The sequence below is a fragment of the Octopus bimaculoides genome, chromosome 4 (genome assembly GCF_046866305.1).
Source record: "Octopus bimaculoides isolate indiv1 chromosome 4, ASM4686630v1, whole genome shotgun sequence".
NCBI classification, from domain to species: Eukaryota; Metazoa; Mollusca; class Cephalopoda; order Octopoda; family Octopodidae; genus Octopus; species Octopus bimaculoides.
Window position 1 is genome coordinate 139,655,484 of NC_142931.1, and position 14,777 is coordinate 139,670,260.

Genomic DNA, 14,777 nt, shown 5'->3' on the forward strand with positions numbered 1-14,777 from the left:
AGCTAGGAACTGGACGTCCTCATCGATAATTCCTAGGCTGCCTCGGGTTGTCTCAGCGTCAGTTTCGACAGTATGTTCTGTGGATAAGTTATTGGAAGAGAAGTAAATGGGTACAAGCGCTATGCTTCTAAATGCGTGCAAAACAACAAAATACATATTGATAGGAAAAACAATGAAATAAAAAAAAAAGCCTCTGGCATTAATGTAGAACATTACGATTATGACGTAGTTTAAAATATAGAATATCACTTGACTGATTTGTCTATAATCTTGTGCAAATGATGACAATTCCTTACAGCATTCTTTTATAATTCGGCAACAGAAAAATAATTATTTTAAATTTCCCTTCTCGCTATAATCGATAAATATGTAGTGAGGTCATTGAGAGAGAAGTAAGAGTGTTCATCAATATCAAAAGTAGTTTATAAATTATCAGAAACGTGAGAGTAAAGATCGATACATATTTTTGCTGTTTATGATATCGGAAAATAAGCGGAAATTCAAATCGTGTTATCTATGTTATTTGACGCCAAATATTTACTATTATAAGTAGGTCTGAAATTTTTGGGGGAGAGGACTAGTGGGTTACATCGAACCCATTGCTATACTGGTACTTAATTTATCGACCCGGAAAGGCTGAAAAACTAATCGACCTCCGCGAAATTTGAACTCAGCATGTAATGAGTCGGAACTATGTTTGCAGTCCAACGAAATATATATATACATATAATATTTATAGTCTATTTATACATATTATTTCAGTTTCTTTCTTTGTTAACTACAAATTTTATTTCGTTTTTGGATTTGATTTGCAAGATTCTTTATGTGAGTTCGTGTGTTGGAGTATATTTTGATGTATCTGGGGAGAGTTGTTATATTTTAGTACCTTATTATTGAACACACTCACTTTTTCTAAATTTTCTAAAATTTTCGTTGCGTCTTGCAACATTTTCAATTGTTGAGTGTGTTAAATAATAAGGCACTAAAAGAGAATTACTCTCCCCAGACACAACAAAATACAAATTTTAGGTTTGAATATAATATTCTATACATGCATTTACAATTTTGTTTGTGGATCAGGTATTATATTTATCACAAATTTCATAAATTATCGCTTACAACTAGGAGATGCTTTTAATGCTCATTAAATATTATTTGGAGGATTTTTTTACCAAAAGTTAAAATATGTTAAGTTATGAGTTGACTCTCTACACATAAACATTTACAAATCTGCATTTTGAATGCATATTAAATCTATATGCACGATGTTTGTATGAGGATGTCTTAATATTTATCAATCATGTTTGTATCAGGATGTCTTTATGTTTATCTATCGTGGCGACAGTTACGACGACGAGGGTTCCAGTCGATCCAATCAACGAAACAGCCTGCTCATGAAATTAACGTGCAAGTGGCTGAGCACTCCACAGGTACCCTTAACTTAGTTCTCGGGGGAGATTCAGCGTGACACGGTGTTACGAGGCTAGCCCTTTGAAATACAGGTACAAGAGAAACAGGAAGGAAGAGTGAAAGAATACAACAGGGTTCGCCACCACCCACTGCTGTAGCCTCGTGGAGCTTTAAGTGTTTTCGCTCAATAAACACTCACAACGCCCGGTCTGGGAATCGAAACCGCGATCCTACGACCGCGAGTCCGCTGCCATAACCACTGGGCCATTGTGCCTTCACATATTTATCTTTACACCTAACCTTTATAGTTATGCAAACTGCCTAAATTATGTGTATCACATATCTACTTTCCTATATACTCTAATACATTCAGTCACACACACACACACACGAAGGGGTGCTGAAAAGTGGATGAAATAAGCAGCCTTTGGGATTAATCTAATCAGTTCGTTCCAGTCACGAGGCCAAACATCTCTGAAAGTTTCATCCGAGTCCATCCAACGGTTCTTGAGATGTCTTGTCCACGGACAAACGAACGAACAAACGCGGCCGAAAACATTGCCTTCGCTAAGGCAGAGTTAATGATAATAATAATTTTTATTATCAATTTCAGTCCTTATGCCTATAGTTATCGTGAGGGTATATGGCCTAGTGTTAAGGCTATCGCATTCACGATCGTGAGATGGCAGTTTCAATACCTAGACCGGGTGGTGCGTTGTGTTCTTGAGCAAAGCACTTCATCTCATGTCGCTCTGCAATCACTTCAACACCTGTCGTGTGGTACACCATGCACCTGCTAAGGCAACGTCGATGTGATGGAGGCAGTGAGCTAATATAGGGCACAAACATTTGATTACTATAAACAAATCCCTTGTGCAGGTTGTTCGGCAAGAAATTGTACAAACCATCTTTCTCGGACTACCGGAGACTACTACCACTACCACTACTACCACTACTACTACTACTACTACTACTACTACTACTATGTGGTGCCCAGTCATATGCAAAGTTTTCGTGTATGTGTTTCGCGAGGCCGTAACTTTGACTTAGCTTTAATTTTGTTAACGAATTAAAAGAATGGAAAAAAATTAGTAAATGGCGTTGCTGGAACATTTAGTCTGGTTTATGGCAATTAAATTTAATGAATTATGGTCATTCAACAGATCACTTCCCTTCCAGTATGCCTTAAGTCTTGCATATCAAACGCATTCGCCTGTGTAACATACGTTAAATTTTCGAGTAAAAAGTTATATATTACAACTTTCTAATGGTTTTCTAACATACATCTCATCTTGTATTAATCGGAGTCAACGTTCTATTTTTGTATTAAGGAACCCTTGATTTCATTAGGTGTTGGCTCGAGATATTTCAACTGTCCCTTTATTCGTTAGTTTTAAGTTTCCTTTTTGAATAACTGTGATAGTCTAGATCAGTGTTTCCCAACCTGGGGTCCACAGACACCTGTTGTTTTGCAAAAGTAGTACTGGGGGTCCATAAACTAAATTCAAAATTTCATATATATAATCCAAGAGAGTTAGGGGTTGAGGATTCAACCCACTAAGGGATTATTTTTTATTTTTGTGCAGGTCAACTATACGGGAAGGACGAAGACCAAGGTTAGCTCATCCCCGTCTTCACAAAACACAATAGTGGATTTAATAGAGAATCCCTACTTTCTTCAAGTGAAGGAGTTTCTACTGAAGATTGATCACCTTCACCCATCGTTTGATTAAATGCGGTCATGCTGAGAGATGCATTGTTGCCACTACATACTCCCTCTCTCTTTCTCTCTCTATCCTATGAACAAAAGTTTGAATCCTTAGAGGAAACATTACCAGCTAGCATTTTATGCGACATTTCTATTTATTTTTGCATGTCGAGAAGGCGATTGTTTTTAATGTCGCATCAGAGGGCTTCAAATTACTTTCGATGAAATAGCTGGACTTTCATCCCCAACACCCCATTAATACAACTTACATATTCATAGAGGTCTTCCAAGTGACTTTTCAGATCTTTTGGATAACTCTTGGCATCTGCACAGATCCATCTGTTGTCTGTGAACCTTGCAACATGTCCGACGAACGGAATCTGTGCTTTCGGTATTCCACAATTAGGTCGTTCATTCCGTTCTGTTCTCGAATTTCCTCATTTCGGATTTGCTCTCACAATAAAATTCCTTGCATGGATCTTTCCATGGACTTTTGGGTCATAGCTAACTGATGTTCTCCTCTCTTCGTAGTATCCCACGTCTTACTTGCGTATAAGGTTAATTATTTTAATTTCAGAGACTAGTCTGAAGACGTAGCACGCGGATTAATAGAGATGAGAAACGGTGAAATCGAGGATAATACAATGAAGATGCACTGAGATATGGACTCTGAAATCTCGAGAAGAATTAAAGGAGGGCGGAAGGCATTTACTCAAAGATGTTCCCAAACGATGATTTCAACGTAATTTCTCAAATTCTTATTGGTTTTTCACAAATCTAGAGGATTTTATATTTGTAATTTCCTTAAGTACTTCGTTAATATTTTGTACTCTAAGCACAGGGCCCGAAATTTTGGGGGAAGGGCCCAGTCGATTAGATCGACCCCAGTACGCCACTAATACTTAATCTATCGACCCTGAAAGGATGAAAGGCAAAGTCGACCTCGGCGGAATTTGAACTCAGAACGTAAAGACGGACGAAATGCCGCTAAGCATTTCGCCCAGCGTTCTAACGATTCTGCCAGCTCGCCGCCCTAGTACCTCGTCAATATTGAGACCATGATAAAACTGACTCATACAAATAAGACAGTTACGAATAAGGTTTTAAAATTTTTCATTGCTCAAGATTCTATACACTTTTTGACATGTAAAAAGAATTAGTCGACCGATTCAAAAATACTGAAAGAGAAAAATATTTTTTAACATACACGTTTAGGTATTTTGCAAAAAGAGACAATTGACTGTTTGTGAATATGTTTAATACAGAAGATTCTGTTCACTTTTTAATTTAGGCAAAATATAAAACCAGCATTATTTAGCATAATAATTCTGAGTTACGCAAACTTTATAACAAAAGTCTTAAGGTAAATTTTGCAAATCACTTCTATTTAACTTTTTATGATTTTAATACTTGTCGATCCTCACCGCCAAATACAATTGATCAGCTTTTCAGCAGACCTGCTAAACAGCAACGCTTAGCAGTGTTGTTAATGTTGGCATTGTTTAGTCCAGTGCTCCGCAACCTTTTTTTTACTTGCGGTACACTTATATTCTTTTCAAAATTTTGCGGCACACCTGAACTAAAAATGTAACTAAAAGTATAGAGGAAAAAAAAAATTCAAGTTACACTGCGGCACACCTAGCAACGTCTCGTGACACACCAGTGTGCCGCAGTTTACTGGTTATAGAGCACTGGTTTAGTTCCATGTTAACATTTAATTATGCAGGCTTATTGATTAAAGGCATTCCAGTTGCAATCAACCTCTTTTACACGTATCTGGGACTATATTGTGTAATGTGTTCTTACCTTTCTTAATAAGGTTGGGTGAGATTTGAGGGTCAGTTGCCGACAATTTCCAGCAAGCTGACTGGTGACGGTATTGCATATTGCCTTGTAACACATGTAAACATACCACGCCCATACACTGAAATACACACGGGCTCCTGAAACTCCTTCCTCTCCATCACGCTCTCACATATCCACTTCCACAGACCCCCCCCCCCCGCCAATCCACACACGCGCGCGCGCAAGTAGACATATTTTAGATGGTTTAATTACTGTGACACAACATATATAGAATTGATTAAATCGATTCCAGTACTTAAAATGTTACTTGATCAATATAAAATGCAAAAGGCAACATCAACCTGAGTGGGATTTGAAATCAGAACGTATACACGAAATGTTCTGCCCGGCACCCTACCTATTCTACCAACCACAGCTACAAACATATATACAAAACAATCAGATTTGAACTGACGTGACGTTATTATGAACAACCGAACAACAATAAAACATTGAAATCATTCGTCATAAAATTGAACTCCTGTATTGTTTGCTGTTAAAGCTATAAAAATGTTTTCTCTTGTAGATGAAGTCGATTTATGTCAAAGGATGTTTATCTTCTAATGTGACAACAGCTTGCAAGTTTAATCGTTTCATAGCAGGCTACGCCCCACAGCTAAGCAAGAAATGATCTTCTGCTGTTTCTGACCAGCTAACAATAGCCACCAAATTAACCTAAAATCACACCTTGTTTAAGAATCGAGGCACAGTAGAAAATGTAATCCTATCTACTTTATACCTGAAATATATATTGTTCGTGGAGGCGCAATGGCCCAGTGGTTAAAGCAGCGGACTCGCGGTCATAGGATCGCGGTTTCTATTCCCAGACCGGGCGGTGTGAGTGTTTATTGAGCGAAAACACTTAAAGATCCACGAGGCTCCGGCAGGGGATGGTGGCGAACCCCACTGTACTCTTCCACCACAACTTTCTCTCACTCTTACTTCCTGTTTCTGTTGTACTTGTAATTCAAGGGGCCGGCCTTGTCACACTGTGTCACGCTGAATATCCCCGAGAACTACGTTAAGGGTACACGTGTCTGTGGAGTGCTCAGCCACTTGCACGTTAATTTCACGAGCAGGCTGTTCCGTTGATCGGATCAACTGGAATCCTCGACGTCGTAAGCAACGGAGTGCCAACAACAAATATATTGTTCAGAGCTAGATTGTAGTTCTGTTGGATGAGAACTGACCTGAGGCTAAACGACCTCAATACCTGTTCTGTAAGATATGGGTTCTCGCCCGCTGTTCCTTATAATTTTTGACAAGCGACTTTTGGATCTTTTTTAAAACGGGGGCCACATTTTTCATTAATGTTTTACGTAGTGTTTTTGGTACCGAAAGACTTTCAAACTTCGTATACTTATCTATTTTGTGTTATAGAACAGAAAAATATTTTTGTATTCGAATTTATTTCATGTAAAAAATTGTCTTTTTTCGATAATTTCAACCAATCACTGACAAGTATTCAGTTGTTTACATTTACTCCTTTGGCTGATTAAGCCATAGCTTCATTTTATTTGCTTTTTTCATTTTAAATTTGCTTTTTTCATTTTCTTTTTTTTTTCTTCGTTTTATTTGCTTTTTTTTTTTAATTTGCTGTTTTACCCTAACCCTAACCCTATCACCGATAGAATTGTTTCAGAATCGTTTGTTTATGTAGTCGGCACTTAATGTATATCGGCTGAATGGACGTCAGTGATTGGTTGAAATTACAGAAATACGACAACTTTAACATGGAATAACTTATGGATTTCTTTTTTTTTTTAAGAAGACTAAGAGAAAAAGATGTTTTATATGACACATTCTACCAGTGTTCCAAGTTTCAAAGTGTTTCGTTAATGAAAAATGTGGCCCCCGTTTTTAAAAAGATCCAAGTTTACTACCATCATTGATGAAAATGATATTAGAGAACAATTAACGAATATCTTTTTATTAAATACATAAGAAAGAACAAGGATTTAACACATCCAAGCAAATCCTTAACTGGTGTCCTTTAAGCCATAAAGCCAGTGTTCTTGGCCACTCTGTTTAATTCCTGCTACGGTATTCAAATCACACATATGCTTTTAAGTATTGTGGTACTGACACGTTTCAAGAAACACAGTCAGGCCATTTAGAATAAAGAACTTAGCATTGAGAGTGTTTAAAGTTTAGTTCTTAAATATCCTAGAAGCCGACAAAGTATTTACTTTTTAAAAATGCTGTACGGTTATGTCAACAGTTATGAAAACTGATGTGTAATGAAAACAAATATAAACCATATATAAAGTATAAATGAAAACAGTTATGTATAAAGCATAAATATATATATAAAGCATAAAATATACATAAAATATTTTAAAATATTTTTGTTACAAGTAAAACAGTACAAAACTATGTAAAAATTTACTGCAATGAAATCATTCTATTATTTGGGACTTTAAAAGTAATGCCTTATTTGCCCTTATTTTAGCTAATTTATTGAATAACTACAGCTTTTATCATTACTAATTTTCAGTATCATTTCAAGACTGTTTTTCTTACTTTTACGATTCAAACATAACAATAATATGGAGTTGTATCTGTGGAGGGTCGTTACGCCAGTAACAAACACACTCATTGGTTCTATTTTGCTTCTTTGTATTTTAATTAAACTAATCGCTTGATCAATCAAACATTTAGTTAGGTTTGCCAACATTCTTGCGAAAGGACTTAGGAGACAGACAGACAGACAAATAGATAGAACTGGAAGAGGGGGAGAGAGAGGAGGGTGGGAGCACGTAATTGATGAGGTTGGGAATGGAGACGAAAAAACTTTGACAAATCTGATTGATTGATTGAATGAATGATTAATTAAACTATCGATTGGTTAAATGGCTAACCAATTGAAAAATAGGAAAAAATGAAGTAAAATAGAATCAGTATGTATGTGATTATTATTATAGGCACAATGTGACCCTCTCGAGATAGAAAATATATTTCAACACACGAGCTCACATCAAGAATTTGGCAAACCAAATCCAAATACGAAATAATAAGGCTATCATGACAATGTGTGTTGCTACTTAATTCGCGTTCATTGGTGGGTAATGATGCTAAAGCTAACACTCTTTGTTTCATTGAAAATGATTGCAGAAAGATCGCTCAAAGTTGGCAATTACAATAATAATCTTGTCAGAATGGCTATCTTCAAATTTGGCAAAAAAAAAAAAAAAATTTAATTCGATACTGAGCAATAAGATTATGGAGTTCCTTGGTTTTAGAAATCTGAATCTTTGGGTGACTTTTCAGAAACATCTTATATTCCAAGATTTCTTCATAAACCTCAAACCTTTCTATATCTTTAAAAAAAGTGCTACTTTTCTTTAAGATTATGAATATTATTTCGGTTTGAGTGAAACAGTAATCAGTTTGTATCTAAAAAAATTCAAATTTTATATTCGATCTTGGAGAAAAATTTGCTTTCCATTTCAGTATAGCGATTATTCATAACCTTTTTCACTGTCTTCATAGTATCTTTCTTTCCCACTAAGCACTGAGAAGCAGGAGACAGAATTGGATGCTAAAATTTCTGGTACTGGCACAGTAATGCGTCGTCTCCAGTGTTTGATCCTCAGAAGAGTAGAAGTTGGTGAAATAAACCAAACTTACTCTTTGCAGTAAAGATTTTTGCCAACATAACATGGCAGTTCTGTTTTAGGAAGAATGTTGCTGTAATTCATCCCCAGGAGACATCGTCTCCAGCTGGCTATACGACACGATCTGTGTCCTTATATTTTCGAACAAGGGAATCTTACTATTTGCAGTTCGATTTTCGTATCTATCCTCACTTATGGTCATGAATGTTGGATATTGACGGAACGGGTACAATTGCAAATGCAAAGGCTGAAATGGTGTTCCTCCAAAGGATTTCATGAGTAACGTTCCTCGACAGTGTGCGTAACTTCAAGATCAGGGTGTCTCTCCAGATCGAGCCATTAAATCTCTGCATTGAGAAGACGTAGCTCCTCTACTACGAACACGTGGTTAAAATGCCGCAGGAAAGGATCACAAGAGGGATTCTTCAAACCGAGCCAACTGACAGGAGACCTTGGGGGTAACCCTAGAATGAGCTGGTTGGATAATATCCACAGTCTCAGTTGGTCACGCTTGGGGATCCAACTTGAAAGTGTAATGACGGTTGCTTCTGATAGGACTCTGTGGAGGAGACTCCTGAGGACTCTATTCCCACGACCTTACCAGAAATAGTGGGCAGGGAAAATGGATAGCTTGATGGGTAGATGGACTCAACGCTATACCTTTAAACAGGCTTCTTATTGTGTGTGTGTGTGGAGGGCGTCCTTTGTGCTTGGCTATCCCATTTATTTTGTAGCTTCGTCTTAACTCCAAGTAGTTCAACAGTGTGAAATATAAAGGGGAACAATAACATAGCATTAAGCGTTTTAACATCAAAGTCTACAAAATAAAACAGTAGATGTATCTAGTTTGGTGCATTCGAATTTGATAAAAATTTTTCGAGAAACTTTATTCTTAATGATAATAACATAGAGGGATTACTTGATATCAGTATAACGGATTATAATAAAATGGAGCCTGGTCAGTTGGTGGCTTTGAAGATTCTCTTTCTGTCTGTCTCTCTCCCTGTCTCTCTCTCTCTTTCTCTGTCTCTCTCTCCCTCTGTCTCTCTATCTCTCTGCCTCTCTCTCTCTCTCTCTCTGGCACTCCGTCGGACTACGATGCGTGTTCAAGCTGATCCGATCGACGGAACAGGCTGCTCTAGAGATGAGTGGCTGAGCATTCCGCAGACACGCGTACTCTTAGCGTACTTCTCGGGGAGATTCAGTGTGACGAGGCTAGCCCTTTGAATTACAAGTACTACTCATTTTACCAACTGAGTAGAAGGGAACAACGAGAAATAAAGTGTCTTGCCCAAAGACACAACGCACCGCTGGGAATCAAACTCATTACCTTACGAAGTACCCTAAGCCGCGCACCTTCACTGTAGATTCTAGACCCAAAATGGTTGGCAATCTTTAATTACATGAACAACCTCTATCAGAATATGTTAAACAAATTCAACCTTAAACCACTCTTTGAAAAAATTCCATGTATATTTTTAGAATTTTGAAATGTACAGGGAGTGTTTGACACAATATTGATATATAAAATGCAAAGTGACGTATCAATTTCCTTTTTGTAGGCTGCTTTTCTTTATCTTTGTCAAGTTAAAAGGCAAACAGCAACGGTAAGAATGAAAGTAAATATTATGTATGGAGGTAGATGACCTAGATAAATATATATAGGAGACTGAGAAGGTGAGTCTGCAGCTTGTGAGACAAGCAGTCATGCAAGCAGACGGTTAAATATAGGAAGGGTGAGAAAGTATAGTTAGAGAATGTAAAGGATATCGTATGCTTTCTTTGTGACGGCCTTAATAACGTTGTAACAGAATGATAGAGAAAGAGGGTGAAATGCATGGATGCTATTGAAGTGTGAGAGAAATGTTAGGAAATTAAGAACAAGGGCAAAAGCTGGATTTGATTATATAGAGAGACAACAACAAAAAATGAAAAGCGCACCCACGCATACGAAAAAAAAAGGAGAAAATGAAAAACAAGAAGAAAATAGATTAATATTTAAAACAAACCCATAAATACTTGAAACGAAACTAATAGGAAACAGAAATAATCTCCATCGTTTTTCACAGGTACTGCACTAGTTAATATTTAATAATAAATGCGAATTCTGATATCGATGACCACTGTCGATCAGAGCTGACCATGAATCACGCATGTGCACCTATATGCACAAGCCTAGTCAAGGTTTATTTTTTTGTAAAAGGTGCAGTTGTCCTTGCATACAAGTTTTCTCTGTCCAAGGGAAATGTAAGGCAAAGGTCGTTACAACCGAAAACACATGATATCCCATCTGTTGCCCTACCAGTTCCAGCAATCCGTTGCTCTAGACTGGTACCTCTTTTTATCGACTCCAATAAATCTGAAAGGTAAAGTTGACCCGCACGAGATGTGAACTCAGTATGTAGAGAACCAAAGTAAATACTGAGCAAGGCTTTCTTTCCGACGTTCTACCGATTCAGCCAATTTGTCATATATTCCAGCAACTAAGTAACTCTTTCTAATTTTGAAACAAGGCCAGCACTTTTGAGGGTAGGTGAAGTCGATTACAATGACACTAGTACTCGACTGGTACTTGTTTTATCGACCCTGAAGGGATGAACGACAAAGTCGATCTTGGTGGTATTTGAACCCAGAACGTAAAGAGCCGGGCGAAATGCCGCTAAGCATCATGTCTGGCTTGCTAATCATTCTGCCAGCTTGCTGTATTATTCCAGTAACTATTTAATATCTTGTTAAAAACATTAACAGGCGAAATAAGAATCGCTTTTAATATTTTATTCAAGTGTAAGGTGGTGAGCTGGCAGAATCGTTAGCACTCCGGGAAAAATGCCTAGCGACGTTTCGTCCGTCTGTACCTTCTCAGTTCAAATTCCACCGAGGTTAACTTTTCCTTTCATCCTTTCGAGGTCGATAAAATAAGTACCAGTTGAGCACTGGGATCGATGTAACAGACTTACTCACCCACCCCCAAAATTGCTGGCCTTGTGCAAAAATGTTAAGTAAATAGCTTATTCATGTGTAATTGATATATTCTAACGTGACATGAATTTCTCTGATGATACCGAAAACATTAACCGCTCCTATTAAATATTTTACTTATCAGCATAAACAATTTGCTTTACTATCTCGTCCAATTATGAAAATGGACGAGCAAATGAACTTATTTTCTTTCTATCTATCTATCTGTCTGTCAATGTCTGTGTGCCTGTCCATATGTATATAATCTATCAGTGTGTGTGTATGTGTGTTGTATATAAGTATGTATGAATGTATGTATACTAGCAAAGATACCCGATAGTGACAAAAATGAAGGAAAGTTTTTTTCTCCCTCTTCTTTCGTTTGTTTTGTTGTTAAACTTGATATACTGTAATTCTTTAGACAGGGCATTTTGTGTGGAATGTATTATCATTGCAATATATACAGATACATGTTTAAAGTTGAGATTTTTTCGGCTTCTACGTATCACATAAGATACAAACAATTCAAATGGAAACATATTCTATTCGGGTAGAGACTTAGAGAATACAATATTTTTTTATTCTGCTTTTTGGTCCTCCGATTGAAAGGTATCTGCTTAGTCCAGCATGTGGGCATACAATAGCGAGATCATTGTGTGAAAAATAAGGAGATGCCGGTTCTTCTCCATGCAAATTTGGGGGACCACCGCCAAGACAGAAAAAGACAGTGTCACTGAAAACTGAAATGACTTGAATTGAAAAAGTATATTTGATGGGGTAGCAATGAACGTGCAAAATGAAAACCCCACCATGACACAACCAGCCATAACAGTAGCTTCGGGTTGGCACTCCGTCGGTTACGACGACGAGGGTTCCAGTTGATCCGATCAACGGAACAGCCTACTCGTGAAATTAACGTGCAAGTGGCTGAGCACTCCACAGACACGTGAACCTTTAACGTAGTTCTCGGGATATTCAGCGTGACACAGTGTGACAAGGCTGACCCCTTCGAATTACAAGCACAACAGAAACAGGAAGTAAGAGTGAGAGAAAGTTGTGGTGAAAGAATACAGCAGGGTTCACCACCATCCCCTGCTAGAACCTAGTGGAACTTAATGTGTTTTCGCTCGATAAACACTCACAACGCCCGGTCTGGGAATCGAAACCGCGATCCTACAACCGCGAGTCCGCTGCCCTAACCACTGGGCCATTTCACCTCCACAGTAGTTTCGATGACATGAAGCATAACATCTTTACAGCTAATCTTGCACCGTTACAGAGATTTTATACATTCAAATTTCGTAGCAACATAATGGATGCGCAGATTGGATGTTATAGATTTTGAAGAGATGATGCCAGTGAGATAAGAGAATTGTGAAATACTGTTCATTGTTGGTAGCATCGTTACCGTCACCTAATGTGAACTGAAATACATCCTCAAAGTTTGACTGGTATTAGTTGAATGAGTCTGGCATAAGTGTCTTATACAACGTTATTTTAAGGCGCTGGGATAATACATTCGGAAGCTCACTCACAGTTTACAATTCTGTAAGAGATTAAGATAAAATATTTCAATTCTTTAGTTTTTAATATTTTGACATCACCACTCTCTGTGTCACTTGGTAGGAGACCTTTACTCCCAACTTAAAACTCTTGCAAACTGAACCGCAGTTATGTGCAGGTTTTATGATTTTAGAAAGATAGATTACTTCTTTTCGTCTCCAAATATCGACATATTTGAGAGATGCTCTCAATTCATCAGCAGGTGTACTCTTTGGGGTGATTGGTAGCACTGGTCAACAGATATTTTCTGGCACAAGATTTATCAATTAGTTTTTAGCTAAGTTTCGGGTGTTGAATCCAAATCTGGCATCAGATTTTGTCTATCAGATCAGAATTTTGAGATATATAATCTTTTAGTTTTGCAAGAAACAGCTATTTAATGCTCATAAAGGCAAAATTAAACATATGTAAATGCAATTTTTATTAGACAACGTCTTTCTTTTTTAATCTAATAAATCAAAACACAAAGTTGTGGGATATTAAATGCACATTAGCATGTATGAATTAAGCTTGGTGGTAACATAGTATGAATACAAAATCTCTATTCATTGCGGTCATTCATTCTGATCATATCTTTATTGCGGCACGTTGGGCAGTTCTCTTTCATTACTGCTCCGTTATATAAAGCAAAACAAAACAGAAGAGCTTGCTTGTATTCGTCACATGCTCTTCGCCTCGTTTCACCTTCAATCAATAAATATCAGCAATAAAGAAAAACTTATTTTCATTGTCAAATCCCAAGGGAGCACGTAATATTCATTATTTATATTCAGTCTTCATACTGAGTGAAGCAGCGATGTTGCATAAACAATGTTTGAATACTCCTCTACTTATACTCAATGACATACGTAACTATGGATACGAACATGATGAAACTTAAACTGTAATATGAGTCCCCCTCAGAGTTACTCTCTGGATAACCTAGAAAATAAACAGATTTTTGAATACGACACTTTTTCGTTCGATTTTAACCTAAATCGCATCGATACACAACAGCTATTTATTTTATTGACCTCAAAAGGATGAAAGGCAAAATCAACCTCGGCGGTATTCGAACTCAGAATGTAAAGCCGCTAAGCATTTTGTCCAGTGTGCTAACGATTATGTCAGATCACTGACTTAAAGGTTTCAAGTTTTGGCACAAGGCCAGTAAACTTAGGAATGCGGGTGTCTTAACTATAGTACTTATTTTATCGATCCCGAATGAATTAAAGGCAAAGTCCCGAAAAGATTAAAAGCAAAGCCAACCTCGCTGGAATTTGAACCCAGAACGCAATAAGTCGAAAGAAATACCTCTAAGATTTTTTCCAACGCGTTGACAATTCTTCCAACTCGCCACCTATTAATAATAAAAATGCTCCTTTTTGCTAAAGGCACAAGGCCTAAATAATTTTAGGAGAGAGGGTGAGTCGATTATATCCAGTACCCCGAATGGATGAAAGGCAAAATCATATTGGGTTTGATTCCTTGATAAATCAAGCAATATGCAGCTTTAAGCTAAGGTTTGTTTTGTCTTGCCTGGAATTATCAAGAGTTAACTGTAAACAACACAACTCGTGATATCTGAGAGGACAATGTTCTCAAAGAATATTGTTCCCTTAAGCCTAGTGTAAATGACAAATAGGTCACTGAATTTTTAGAACATGAATATCCGTAGCTATACGTCACATACTGCC

The 14,777-nt window shown here is 37.3% G+C and overlaps 1 protein-coding gene across 2 annotated transcripts in view; it reads right to left on the reverse strand.

Moving 5' to 3' along the window:
- Positions 1-14,777, reverse strand: part of LOC106878518 (solute carrier organic anion transporter family member 4C1) — a 71,467-nt gene that overhangs the window by 42,978 nt on the left and 13,712 nt on the right. The window lies entirely within an intron of this gene.